Source organism: Arachis hypogaea, chromosome 4, assembly GCF_003086295.3.
Source record: "Arachis hypogaea cultivar Tifrunner chromosome 4, arahy.Tifrunner.gnm2.J5K5, whole genome shotgun sequence".
NCBI lineage: Eukaryota > Viridiplantae > Streptophyta > Magnoliopsida > Fabales > Fabaceae > Arachis > Arachis hypogaea.
Window position 1 is genome coordinate 119,454,276 of NC_092039.1, and position 14,129 is coordinate 119,468,404.

General features: G+C 27.5%; 1 long non-coding RNA gene across 4 annotated transcripts; it reads left to right on the plus strand.

Moving 5' to 3' along the window:
- The first annotated feature begins 2,153 nt into the window (after positions 1 to 2,153).
- On the plus strand, positions 2,154 to 11,226 carry LOC112797591 (uncharacterized). Of its 4 annotated transcripts, none has more exons than XR_011881475.1 (9): positions 2,154 to 2,448; positions 2,722 to 2,838; positions 2,915 to 3,008; positions 7,044 to 7,288; positions 7,390 to 7,494; positions 7,604 to 7,657; positions 7,731 to 7,828; positions 10,216 to 10,315; positions 10,877 to 11,226. It is a non-coding gene; the product is annotated as an uncharacterized lncRNA (long non-coding RNA). The 4 variants fall into 4 exon arrangements; XR_011881476.1 differs by having other exon boundaries at positions 10,216 to 10,310; positions 10,877 to 11,117; XR_003818310.2 differs by lacking the exon at positions 10,216 to 10,315.
- The last annotated feature ends 2,903 nt before the right edge of the window (positions 11,227 to 14,129 follow it).

Consider the following 14,129-nt stretch of genomic DNA (forward strand, 5'->3'; position numbering starts at 1 on the left):
AAAACAAATAATATTTTTTAATCTTTATTTTAATTTTTTTTACACATAATAATAACATAATAAAATTTTTAATTTGTTATTTAATTTAAATTTATAAATCTTATATATTCTAAAATTTAAATAATTTCAAAAAATATTTTTGTTTTTAAATTTTTTATTTTTAATATCTAAATAATTTTATTAAATTTAAAATCTAAAAATAAAAATATAAAAAAATTAATTTCATAAAAATAATAGAAAAGCGGCTGAACAGCCACAATCGTGCCTATTGAGCCGCTAGTTAATATAATTTGATTCGATCCACACATTAATAGAATCAGATTATGAATTTTATGTAGCTATCCACATATTTATAAATCCGTAAAAAATAAATAAATAAATATATTTTTATATTTTTCAACTAATAATTATCATATATGTTGTATTATTTAAGATAAGTATATTTAATAATATTTTAGAAATAAACATATTTAAAAGAGTAGAAAATAATTTTATTATTTTTTAATAAAAATAAATTTTTTAAAAGATTTTTATAGTTTACAAATATATCTGATATCCAATCTGAAAATGTGCTGATCAAATCGGATCCAAAATAAAAAATGCTGATATTGGATCTAATCCAATAATTTTAGTACTGATCGGATTAAGATTTTGGTCATGCCCGATCCACGTTCATCCCTAACTGTAGTTTCTATTTTTTGTAGAAAAAATCTAGGAAACTAACTAGTGGTATAACCAACTAGCACTATAAAAAATATTGAGTAGCATCAAAATTATCGTTGAAAATCCAATAATAAAATGTTTACTGTGTATTTATCTAATAGAATAAACCTTGCCAATGATATATTACTAACAGATTTTTTGTGTTTTTGACATTTCACATATTAAATTTGAGGAGTATAAAAATTAATTTAAAAATAATATTTTTTTAGTATGATTTATAAATAAAAAAATTAAAATTAAATTTTTTAAAGATATTAAAATAATTATTTTTAATTATTTTAAAACAAGAGAAAAATAAAATATAATTCCTAGCCTTTACAAGCTCAGTCTTAACTTACCACCAACTCCTTATATGTAAGAGCACTTTTAATGGGGGAATGGATCCTTTCCAGTGGAAAAAAAAAACTGGATGGTATCCAGTGGAAGATCTTACCATTCAATACATTCTCTCTCATTTATTGTTGGTCCCACTTATAAAATTAAAGGTGGGAGATTACACTTTATTCTCTCCAGTGACAAAAAAAATGGAGAGGATCTATTTCCCTTCTAATGGGGCCAAAAGTTGAAACCCTCTTTCTAACATATGCAGGGTCCAACTACTGGAAAAGAAGAAGAAGAGACAAGAGTTCCCGCACACTATCCAAGAGAAAAGAGGCACGAGTGAGACAAGAGTTTCCACACACTATCCAAGAGGAAAAAGGCACGAGTGAGTCCCCTGAACAAGGACTTTCTCCCTCCAATAATAACTTGCCACATGGTAAGTTATTATAAAAAAATATTTATATAAAATTATAATTAATTAAATAATTAAATTATAATTAATTTATTAATAATTATAATAATTAATTTTATTTATACTTATTTAATAATTTATATTAATTATTTAAATAATTTAATTATCTATTAAAAAAAGTAAATAACTTAATCATGTTTAATTTATTAATAATTATAATAATTAATTATATTAAATAATTATATCTTTATTTAATTAATAATTTATATTAATTATTTATATTAATTATTTAAATAATAATTAATATAAATAATTATATTAATTCAACATTAAATATTATTTTTATTGTTATATTAAATTATATTTAATTAAATTTATTTACATAAAACAAATTTAATTTTTACACTTTATAAAATAATTTAATTATATTTTTTTATATTAAATAATTTTATAAATTAGTATAATCTTAAATTATATATTGTATATTATTTTTATATATAATTTTTTAATATTAATATTTTTTAATAATAAATTATTTTTAAATTTATAAATTTAAAAATATTATTGTAAAAAAAAAAATTTTATATTTATATTCATTTTAGTTACTTTAATTAATTAAGTGAAATCGCAATACGATTCTAATAAAGAAGATAGATCCTTTGAGTTCCTTATTTACTGTTTACAATGAAAAACTAATGTAAAGTTATGGAGATGGTCTAACAATTTTCAATCTCAAATACAAAACTGTAGTATGGGTGTCGCTGGTGGCATCTTTTGGGTGATAGGTGATTGTGACTCTCTACCATCTTCGACTCTGCCAATGGCTTCAACAGTCTTCACCTCCCCGTCACACTCTTCTTCTTCTTCTGTTCTGTTCCCGCCTCCCGTTCACTAAAATCAAAAGCCCTCTTTCAACTCCTTTTCCCCCACATAGAAGACGCTTCAATGTCATTTCCATGGCTCCCCCAAGTCCGGTGGTAAAGCCAAGAAAGGTAACATACTACCTTCCATTTCATGTCCACTAAGGGGAATTCACTCATTATACATGTATAAAATGGATCGGGTATTGTGTTATGCTGTGTTTGCAGTTGTGTGAATATTTTATTTTGTCTATTTGATGTGAATCTTTCGTGTTTTTTCGATCTGTTTTTGCTTCTTTGGTTGAAATGCGAAAATTTTCGTCTTAATTTGCGCCTGGATTGTTGCAAGTGGCTGTGGTATTCCTTCCCTTTTTTACGATGGGTTTTCTCTGTTTTGTGTTTCAGAGAGATCCAAAATCCTGCGAGTCACGCACTCTATAATCCTCGACTCTTCTGCTGCCTCCATAGCTTCCCTCAATCCAATGTGCTCGAAGCCTACACCCGCCTAGGAAAAGTCGCGAAGTAACCCTTCCTTATTCTTTCCTTCATTTCTTTATTCAAATTTTTATCTCATCGAATTTATTGATATGTGTTTCAGTGCGTTGATATAGGAGTTTTGAAATTGGGAATCTGCCTGCGCTATGGATGCTTTGTATGGCATTGTTTATGATATTAGGCTTCTTGCTGAGAAGGTATCAATTCCCATTTCATTCTTTTTCTTTTGGAAATTTATTGTGAGGTTTTGTGCCATGGTAGTCTGATAGAGAGTTAGCTTCAAATGGGAAATTCCCAGAGCTGGTTCGTTTCTTATAAAACTATTTGGTGTTCTTGCGGTATGTATTCTTCTACATAATGGTTACTGTTTCTACTTTTGGTTCTTGATTTAAAAAGAACAAGAAGATGAAGAATATTTTGGAATTCAAAACATAGTTCATGAAAGTGAGGTTTTTTTGAAAGGAATTTTAGCTACTTTCTTTATAGTAATAGCATTTTGTGTAAGGAAATTGGAAATAACTACGCATTGAATTTCAATTCTAACAGAGACTATAATGTTATAGGAGCCTTTTATATTTATAAATTATAATCATAATCACAAGTAGGATTATCTATTGTAAGACCTTGGTAAATGCTTATTGTGGATGAGAGCACCATGAATTTAGGTTTGTTGGACATTGCTGGTGAGTTAGTTCACTATTTATCAAGTTTTGTTTTAGGAGGTCTTGGTTTTTCTCTTTTTTTGAAATAGGCCAATAAGATTATAATAGATTAAGTCCTTTAAGCTATCGTGGAGCTAATGAAAATTAAATGTGATTATTATGTTGAAATTATGCTTTTTAAATATTTTCTTTGGTTTAGAGAATGTATCCATTTATTTTAAATTTGGATGATTGAAGAAAACAACAAAAGTGACTTCGTAAATTTAGGGTTTAGGGTTTTTCCCTGTAGAGTTTCAATTTTTATTGTGTTATGAATTCTCTTAATTGGTCGTCTTTGCTGTGGGCAAGTGTTCTTTTACTTGATAATTGATGAGGATAACATTTGATCTAATCAATAACAATTGATTAAAATTGCATCTTAGGTTTTGCCAGAGCTGTTAACTAAAAGCTAAACCCTAAAAGCTATGAAGTACAATTTCATAAAGTAGTTTAGTTATAAATGATCTTAATTAGTTTATTGTTTGCTCCTGTTAGTTGTCTATCACTATGTTATTGTGCTATAACTTTATTGCAATTTACTTGATTTAGATCTTTTTCCCCTTCACAAAATTGAGAAAGTATAAATAAGCTTAGGCAAAGTGAGTAGGTGAGTTAAGGAGAGTAGGCAAGTCTATGGGAGTGGGTGGTGATATACATTTCTAAAATAATCATATCTCTTGACTATATTGTTGAATCCTAATATTCCAGCAAATAACTACTCTATTGTATACCAAAAATAGTCATCGACAGTTACTAGGTTATAGCCAACGTTATAAACTTAGTTTCTTTGTTTTTCAATTCATTGTGCTACTTTCTCTTCTTTTTGTTCTCTTTCTGTTCCCTTTAGTGGGTGAGAGATTTTTAGGAAGAAGTCATGCTATAATAGTATAGTAGATAGAAATGTTTGACTGAGAAAAGAGTTGGACCATCGTAAATATAATCATTTCTCCTAACAAATTTTTTCATTGTGATGGAACTGTTCTTCCGCCTTTTTTTTCCAATAAACTATGTATAGAATTAGTATTGGTTGAATTCTTCATTTTTGGTATGATCTATAGTTAAATTATATTTTAATATATAAATACATCTATGTTTTTTTCAATTACTTTTATTAACTAGCATTGCTTTGGTTCTTCACTTATCTATACAAATTAATTTGCTTCTATTAATTGTAAATGTCATCACATCGTGTGCAAAAGAAACAGGTTCATTCAATGAAGTTTAAATTTGTGCCATGTAAATTATATTGTATTGAATTTAAACACTTATATGCTTATAATCCTTAATCACTGCTTCTATCTTAACTTTTATTTACTAAGCAAATTTAGCAACATATCAGATTCGAATTTAAATTAAACCTAAACACTCTATATATTACTTTAGTATTTAGGTATTTAAGATTTAGGTTTTAGAGTTTAGGGGTTGGGTTTATGGTTTTATAGTTTTGGGTTTCATGGTTTAGAGTTCAGAGTTTTAGATTTTACGATTTAGTGTTTTTGGGTTTTAGTCATGTGGTTTTTGATTTAGAAGTATGTTTTATCGTTTATTATTTATGGGTTTATGGTTTTTTGGTTTGAGGTTTTGATAGTTAGGGTTTAGGATTTTATGGTTTAGGATTGTGGTTTTTGCGTTTTTGCGTTTTCGGGCTTAGGATTTATGTTTAGGATTTAGGGGTAGGGATTTAGAGTTTAAGTTTTAGGGTTTAGTGTGTAGGTATTTTTGTTTAGGTTTTAGGAGCTACGGGTTAGGGTTTATGTTTAATGTTCAGGACTAAAGTGTTTAGATTTCACTGTTTAGGTTTTAGAGTTTTGGAATTAGAATTAGTTTTTATTGGTGAGGGTTTGGAGTTTCGTTTTTCTCGAGTTAGGGTTTAGGACTTAGTGTTTATAGTTTAGAATTTACGGTCTAGAGTTTATATATTAAAATATATAATTATCTTTCAATAATTTTCTAAGCAAATTAGCTTAAATTAAGCATTGATAATATAAAGTTTTTGTTATTATTATATCATATTGGATAGTTATTTTTAAATTCTTCATCTTTATTTAAATATAAATTATATTCTATATATGTTTTAATATCAGTGTTCATAAAAATGTTTTTGTTATCCATATAAATCAATTTTACATTACGTTAATCGCTTAATTATCATATTTTTTATGTTAATCGATTTTAAATTTTTATGTCATCTATATTCAAAGATAGAATAAAAATCTAAACCATATACAACTTTTAAATATTAATCAAATAAAATTCAATTGCTTAAATTTGAATAAATTATAATAATTCGGACGTTTTTTTATGTTGATTCATTTAATAAATATGGCAAATAAAATATATATAACTTATAAATGGTGAATTATTTCATTATAATTTTCTTTTTGTTTTTTTTTCCTTTTAATTATATAATTAGAATTAAAGTTTATCTATTTTAAATTGTATTAACTTATTACTTTAGTATTTAGGTATTTAAGATTTAGGGTTTGTGTGTATGGTTTAGGTTTTATAGAACTGGATTTATGGTTTTATAGTTTTGGGTTTTATGGTTTAGTGTCTTGGATTTTAGGAATTTAGTCATATGGTTTTTGATTTAGGGGTTTTGGATTTATGTTTTATCGTTTATTATTTATGGGTTTGTGGTTTTTGAATTGCGAGTTTTATATTTAGAATTTACATTTAGGATTTCATGGTTTGGGATTATGGTTTTTGAGTTTTTTGGTTTAGGGTTTAAGGTTTATTGTTTATGGTTTTTTGTTTAGGTTTTAGGGTCTACGGGTTAGTATTTAGATTTTAAATCAAGGTTTAGTGTGTAGGGTTTATAGCTTGTGATTAGGGTTGGTTTTTATTGGTGAGGGCTTGGGGGTTTGTTTTTACGGGGTTAGGATGTAGGGTTTAGTCTATGAAGCACGGACACTTTGCTGTGTCCAACGATGTCTTAATAAAAAATAAAAAATTCTTCTTCGGACATGCTTGGACACACCTAAATACCATAACGTGCCAAGAGAGTCCAGTCTTATTCTTAACATATATTCTTGAAATAAATTTAAATATAGTATATATTATTATTTATTAAAATAAAAAATATTTTAAATATTTGATATAATTAAAATAAGACATTAAAAATAATTAAAAAAATTAATTTATATTTTAATATCAATAAAATATCAAAATGTCATTACAATTTATCTAAAAATGCTTTATATTTTATATATATGCGTGTTCCCGTGTCTTATAAGATTTTAAAAATTCACGTATCGGCGTGTCCCGTGTCCGTGCATCATAGGGTTTAGTGTTTACAGTATATTTTTTGGTGTCAGTGTTTATAGTATATGGTTTACGGGACAGGGTTTATATAATAAAATATATAATTTTCTAAGCAAAATATATAGTTGTTTTTAAATTCTTTTTTTTTTAAATCAAAGACATGGTATTTTATTGCATTAAAAAAGAAAACAAATATAAATCAATACATCTGTGTTGGGATTTTCCAAAAGACAAAAAATGAGTAGTAAACTAAGAAGAAGCTTTCAGAAGCTTGAAGTAAGGAAAATAGAAGCAAGAAGAAATGAGAAGCAAAAAAGGAAAAAGCAGGCTGTTGTTGAGTGGAAAGAGAAATAGCTCACAGTTCTTCTTCAACCTGCTCCATTGAGACGAGCTCTCTGAAGCCTTCTGAATTCCTCTGCTGCTTGAGAAGCTTGAGACAGAATTTCGTCAGTGCATATTCTCCTTTTCTCAAAAATAAAGCCATTCTTAGCTAGCCATGATTGCCCCAGTAGGTAAGCCATTTTTGAACATTTTTCTTTAAAATTCGGTTGGTTCTTCAACATACCCACAGCTTGTTTCCACCAATTCCATGTTGCCATTGTTGGATCTCTAGGTATTATGCTCGCTAAATCGGAGCTATTCCATGCGTTCATCACTGCGAAGCAGAATACTGTAGTGCGGAGCGGTTTCTGGAGGGCTGACAGATCGGACATGTGAGGTATTCTTCTATTCAAATTATGCATTACTGGTAACCCATCATGTATTAGCTTCCAAACAAATCTTTTGATCTTTGGTTGACACTGAACTTTCCAAATACTCTGCTACAGGGTCTTTTCTTGAAGGCATTCATGGAGGTTATCCACAGGGGAACGAAAAAATTGGTATGCCACATTGTATCCAGAGTTGACTGAGTAAGCACCAGAAGTGTGAAGTGTCCATTTCATTGTATGATAGGAATTTGCTGGATTTGCTGAGCTATTTCAGTACTAAAGTTGCGGCTGAGCAGTTGGGGGTTCCAGTCTCCATTCTCTGTAATGAGTTGTCGCACCCAGGTGATATTATCATCATTGCATTCACCATTTGGGATTCTGAATGGAGCCTGGTCTCCAAACCAGGGGACTTGCTTAATCTTAACTGAACTTTGTGCTATTATGCTCCATTTTACTCCTTTCTCTAGTAGTTTTCTACCCTCTAAGAGGCTCTGACAAGCCCATGATGGTCTGTTACCTGATTTTGCTTCCAAGAATGATGAGTACCTGAAGTACCTATTTTTATAGATTATGTAAAAGAATGTATGAGTCATGAGTATTTGTGAGAAGCTGCCAGCCCTATTTGCCTAGCATTGCCAAGTTGAAAGCCTTGAGATCTTTGAAGCCTAATCCTCCATGATTCTTGTCTCAGCTCATGATATCCCAGCTGGCCCAGTGCATTCTCTTTTCATTAGTTTTCTGTCCCCACCAAAATTGTATCATCATCCTATGTAATTCCTCCAGTAGTGAGTCAGGTAATTTGAAGCAGCTTAAAGTATATACTGGAATTGCTGATCCTACTGCCTTTATAAGTATCTCCCTTCCACTAGTAGATAAGAATGTTCTTTTCCAATGCGCCAATTTCTTTCCTACCTTATCTTTAATAAAAGAGAAGGTTTCGTTCTTAGACCTGTTGACTATATAGATGGCAGCCCCAAATATTTGTCCTGAGCGCTAATATTTGGGACTCCTAATGTATTAGCCAAAACAGTCCGAGTTTGTTGGGGGGTGTTCTTGCTGAAGAAGACAGCAGATTTGCTCAAATATGTTTTCTGTCCACTCATGTTGCTTTACTGTTCTAGGATTCGCAGCAAATTGTCACAGTTTAGCTTTGTGGCCTTGCAAAAGAATAATGAGTCGTCTGCAAATAGTAGGTGTGAAATGGAGGGGCATCTGTTATTCAATCCGAGTCCTTGCACTACATTATTCTGTTATCCTTTGTGGAGCGAATAGGACAAGCCTTCTGCACAAATAAGAAATAGGTATGGTGAAAGAGGATCTCCTTGTCGGAGTCCTCTACTTGGTTTAAAGAAACCAGTTGGTGATCCATCCACAATAACAGAATAAGAGATTGAAGAAACACATTCCTTCATCCACCGAATCCACTTTGAACAAAATCCCAATTTCTCCATAATGTACCATACAAAATTCCACTCCACTCTATCGTAAGCCTTACTCATGTCAACTTTGAATGTCATTTCCTCCCTTCCGCACTCCTTAGTTTTAAGGTGGTGCATGCATTCATGAGCAACTAGGATATTATCACTTATTAGTCTTCCTTTAATAAAGGCACTCGATTTTCACTAATAAGTAAATTTATGAAAGGTTGGAGACGATGAACCAAAATTTTTGAAATAATTTTGTAGAAGACAGTTCTAAGGCTAATTGGCTTCACCTGATTCATTGATTTAGCATTAGGTATCTTTGGAGTTAAGCAAATTTGTGTATAATTAAATTCCTTGAGGATTTTACCTCCCCCAAAGAAATTTTTCACTGCTTGAATCACATCAGACTTGATGATTTGCCAGTAAAATTGGTAGAATTTTGCGGTAAATCCATCGTCCCCCGGAGCTGCTTCTGGGTTTATAGAGAAAACTGCTCCTTTGATCTCTTCTTCCATAACCGGTTTAAGAAGGGACCAATTCATATTTTCTTCCTATGCCTCCTAGTAGTTCATTAGGATCTTGGGTAGGGTCTGCCAAGAACAATTCTTCATAGTATTTCTGTGCACATGCTCCAAATTTTTAAATTCTTCATCTATATTTAAATTTACATTATATTCTATATAGTTTTTAATATCATTGCTCATAAAAATGTTTTCATTATCCATTGAAATCAATTTTCCATTACATTAATCTGTAAATTATCATGATTTTTTATGTTAATCGGTTTTAAAGTTTTATGTCATCTATATTTAAATTCAGAAACCATAATCAAATATCCAAATTTTTAATCTTAATCAAATAAAATTTGATATCTTAAATTGAAATAAGTTAAAATAGTTCGGATGTTTTTTTATGTCGATTCATCTAATAAATATGGCAAGTTAAATTTGTACAATTTATAAGTCGTGAATTAATTCATTGAAATTTTCTTTTAGTTTTTTTTTTCTTTTTAATTATATTATTGGAATTAAAGTTCGTCTTTTTAAATTTATATAAACTTATGACTTTAGTATATAGGTATTTAAAATGTAGGGTTTACAGTTTGGGTTTTATTTTATCTGGAAACTCATGTTAAATTGGATTTAAATCTATTTGCCGTGAAACGTTCGTGCTTTTCTGATATTTTTTGCTTCGTTGGTTGAATCGCGAAAATTTTATGTATCGATTTGTACCTGGATTTGTGCATGTGGTTGTGATATTCTTTTCCCTTTTTTATGATGGGGTTTTCTCCATTTTGCGTTTTAGAAAGATTCATGCAGAAATTGCTGGATATTCTATGTATGCTACCCAAAACAAATGCTTGGTGATTATAGAAGGCACATAATGATCTATCAAATCCAGTATGGTACTACTCGACCATTGCTTAACAAACAGCAGTATTTGCTACAAATTAAATTCTTTGTGCAGTTTGTAATTAACAGTGGCTTTTCTGCGACACATAACTTTTTTCGTAGAAGCAGGCCTAGTGTCTGGACAAAAAAAAAATACTTTAACAGCTGATACTTTGTTCTTTCAATTAAGCAACTTTAATTTTGTTTTCATTATAATCAATTTTAAACTTTGGAATCTTCATGAAAGAACCAAATGTCCAAATGTTAGCATGTTTCATAGAAATCAGGGGATTGTTGGTTGAAATTATTTGGTCTGTTTTCTTTGGTTTCTGCTATGTGCTGTGATACGTTAAGAAGTGAGATAGATTAATGATGGTACACCTGTTTTAGGATTTTTTAAATTGTACGATAAAATTTCTGTCCCTTGCTTATCATGTTACGCTGAATACGTAGTGCTCAATTTTCTTCTTTCATTGGAACATTTCAGTTTTCTTAAATATTGACCAATGTCCCGGGATAACAAACAAAACCATTTGATTATGAAATTCAGACATCTCTTTTTATGTTCTTTTCAGGTTTTTATGATTGTTGTTACTGATGGGAGCAGATTTCTGGGACTTGGAGGTCTTGGAGTTCATGGAACTGGCATTGCCATTAGGAAGCTCGATATGTATGTTGTAGCTGTTACTATAAATCCCCATATGATATAATGTTGCATATCACAAGTAAGATTGCAATGTGATCACATGAGTTTTTGTTTGTGGGACAGTGTTGGTGAGTTATTTTACTATTTATCAAATTTTTTTTTTGGAGGGATGTTCTTGGTTTTCTCGGTTTTTTTAAATAGGCTAATAATATTACAATAGATCAATACCTTTAAGCTACCGTGTAAATAATGGAAATTAAATATGATTATTATGTTTAATTATGAGTTTTAATATTATAGTATGTATAAGTAACCACTGAGAAGATAGTTGGTGCATCGGAGATTTAATGATATCTCTTAACAAATTTTTTTAATTATTGTGGAACTGTTCTTTCTCTTATTTTTTGGAATAAACTATGTATATAATTAGTATTGGTTGAGTTCTTTGTTCTTGATTTATTCATTCTTTACTGAAAGGTTTTTTTTATATATTCTGTGTGATATTGTTGTTGCTGTTGCTGTAAGATGAGTATTATTGTTGACAGACGATAAATTCTTTTGTTTGATTTTGGACTTGATTATTATGCACTTAGAATATTTATGTTTTGCAATATGGGTGACTGACTGATTCGAATCTTTTAATTTTTTGTTTCTTTCTTTAATATATATAACTTAAATGTATTTAAATTTTTAATAGTAACAGTTTTTTATAATGTTATTGAACAATAAAATAAAAGAATGAATAATTATTTGTTTAATTAATATATCAAGTTTAGTACTTAATACAAAAAATAAAAGAATGAATAATTATTTTTAGTCACAGTAAAAATTTCACCTCCTATTGACACCATTCGACTGCCATGAACCTTAGTGGTGTGGTAAGAGATCTAATTAAAATTGTAATATTATCTATCTATTTTTTATCTACTTAATATATTAAAACTGAGTTTTCTCCCGACTAATGAAAGTGAGGTATCACTTTCTCATGAACCCATTTTCCCTTCAAAATAAATGCATTTAATAAATAATGCATAATTATACTAATTTAAAAAAATATTTTTATTTTAATTATATAAAATCAATATTTAATGCATTATTAAACTACTTATCAATTATTAATCAGAAATATTTTTAATTATTGTAATGAATAATGCATAACTATACTAATTTAGGAAAATATCTTTATTATAATTATATAAAATCAATATTTAATGCATCATTAAACTAATTATCAATCGAAAATATTTTTAAATATTTTAATTATATTCATTTTAATTATATTCATATCCTTCTAATTCTTATTTATTATCCAATGATTTTATTAGTGGTAAGTTGTTAACCCATTTATATTGATAATAATAATAATTTTATTAGGATAAATATCAAATTCTATTCCTAATATAAAAATATAAAATTTAATTCCTTCCATTTTTATTTTACCACTATAAAAGACCATGTATGCTAGAAGAAAATATCATTCGTTTACCAATTACTCTTTCATTTGATAGCTTTTATAACAATTCTTTTTCTTCTTATGAGGCGTTCGTTGCAAGAAGACAACTATCGTGAACACAAACTACCACACTCTCCAACTTTCGTGCTCATCATTCGGAGCTCTATAAGATATGTTATCTATGAAGTATTTATAGACCATGGTGTTATTATGTATGCATAAATAAAAAATGTTTCGTATTATAAATTTAAGTCATTTACCTGTTTGTGATATATTGTAGTGTGAAATTACTTTCAATATGTGTTGTGTAATGATATTATGATCTAATTTAAGCTTTTACTTTAGAATTGTATTATGATTTTATCTCATCATTTTTTCTTAGATATCAAGTTGACGTATTTTTATTTATTATTATTATTATTATTGAAACGGATGTGATATGAAATGTACCAAAAAAAAAACTCTCACATTCAATTTATTTTATTATAGTCTTCTATCTATTCTATTTATTTTTATTTTCTTCTTATTCATTTTATTTTCTTTTTAAATGTTATATAATTTATTATAATTTATACCAATCTACTTCTATCTACTTAATATACTAAAATTGGATTTTTTTCCAACTAATGAAAGTGAGGTGTCACTTTTTTGTGAACCCATTTTCCTTCCAGAATGATTGCACTATTTCTCTCTTTTAAATTTATTTTTAAAAATTATCTTTAATTGATATAATTATATTATAATTAGTATGTAATGAATGATACATAATTATACTAATTTAAGATAATCTCTTTATTATAATTATACTAATCTCTTTTAAATTTATTTTAAAAAAGTATCTTAATTATAATTATATAACAATATTATACTTAGCATTTAATGAATAATTCATAATTATACTAATTTAGAAAAATATCTCTATTATAATTATCTAAAATCAATAATTAATGCATTATTAACCTAATTAGCAATCAAAAATATTCTTAACTATTTTAATTATATTGATGTAATTCTATTTTTTATTTATTATGCTAAAATTTTATTAGTGATAAGTTATTATCTTAATGATAACCTATATAATAATAATAATAATAATAATAATAATAATAATAATAATAATAATAATAATAATAATAATAATAATAACAAAAAGATAGAAAATTATATTTTAGAGAAATATAAATTAATTATTAATAATTGGTTATTAATAATGATAATTATATGATTAATTTTTAGTAATCATTAAATATATTTAATATAAATAACCAAATTTAATTAGTTAACAAATAAAAGAAGATATTATTGCATGATTGTAGAATATACATATATAAATAACTAATTTAATATTAATAATAATTCAATATATATATATATATATATATATTAATAACCAATTTAATATTAATAATTGTTATTATTCAATAATAATAATAATAATAATCTTTTTTTTATTAAAACACTCATCTAATTGAATTAATATAAATATTTAATGAAAATAAAGGATGAATTTTTTGACTTGAAGGATAATACAATACAATCGAATATATTCATGCATGTTATCTCATTTTTTCTATAAATGGAAAATAACATTTACCCGTTAAATTTATTAGTTGCTCAACCGATTCATCTTATTTATTATGATTGAGATTGATATATAATCATAAAGATTTTTTTTTCTTCCATTAATTTTAGTAAAGAAATCCATGATGTAAAATAAAATAAAATAAAG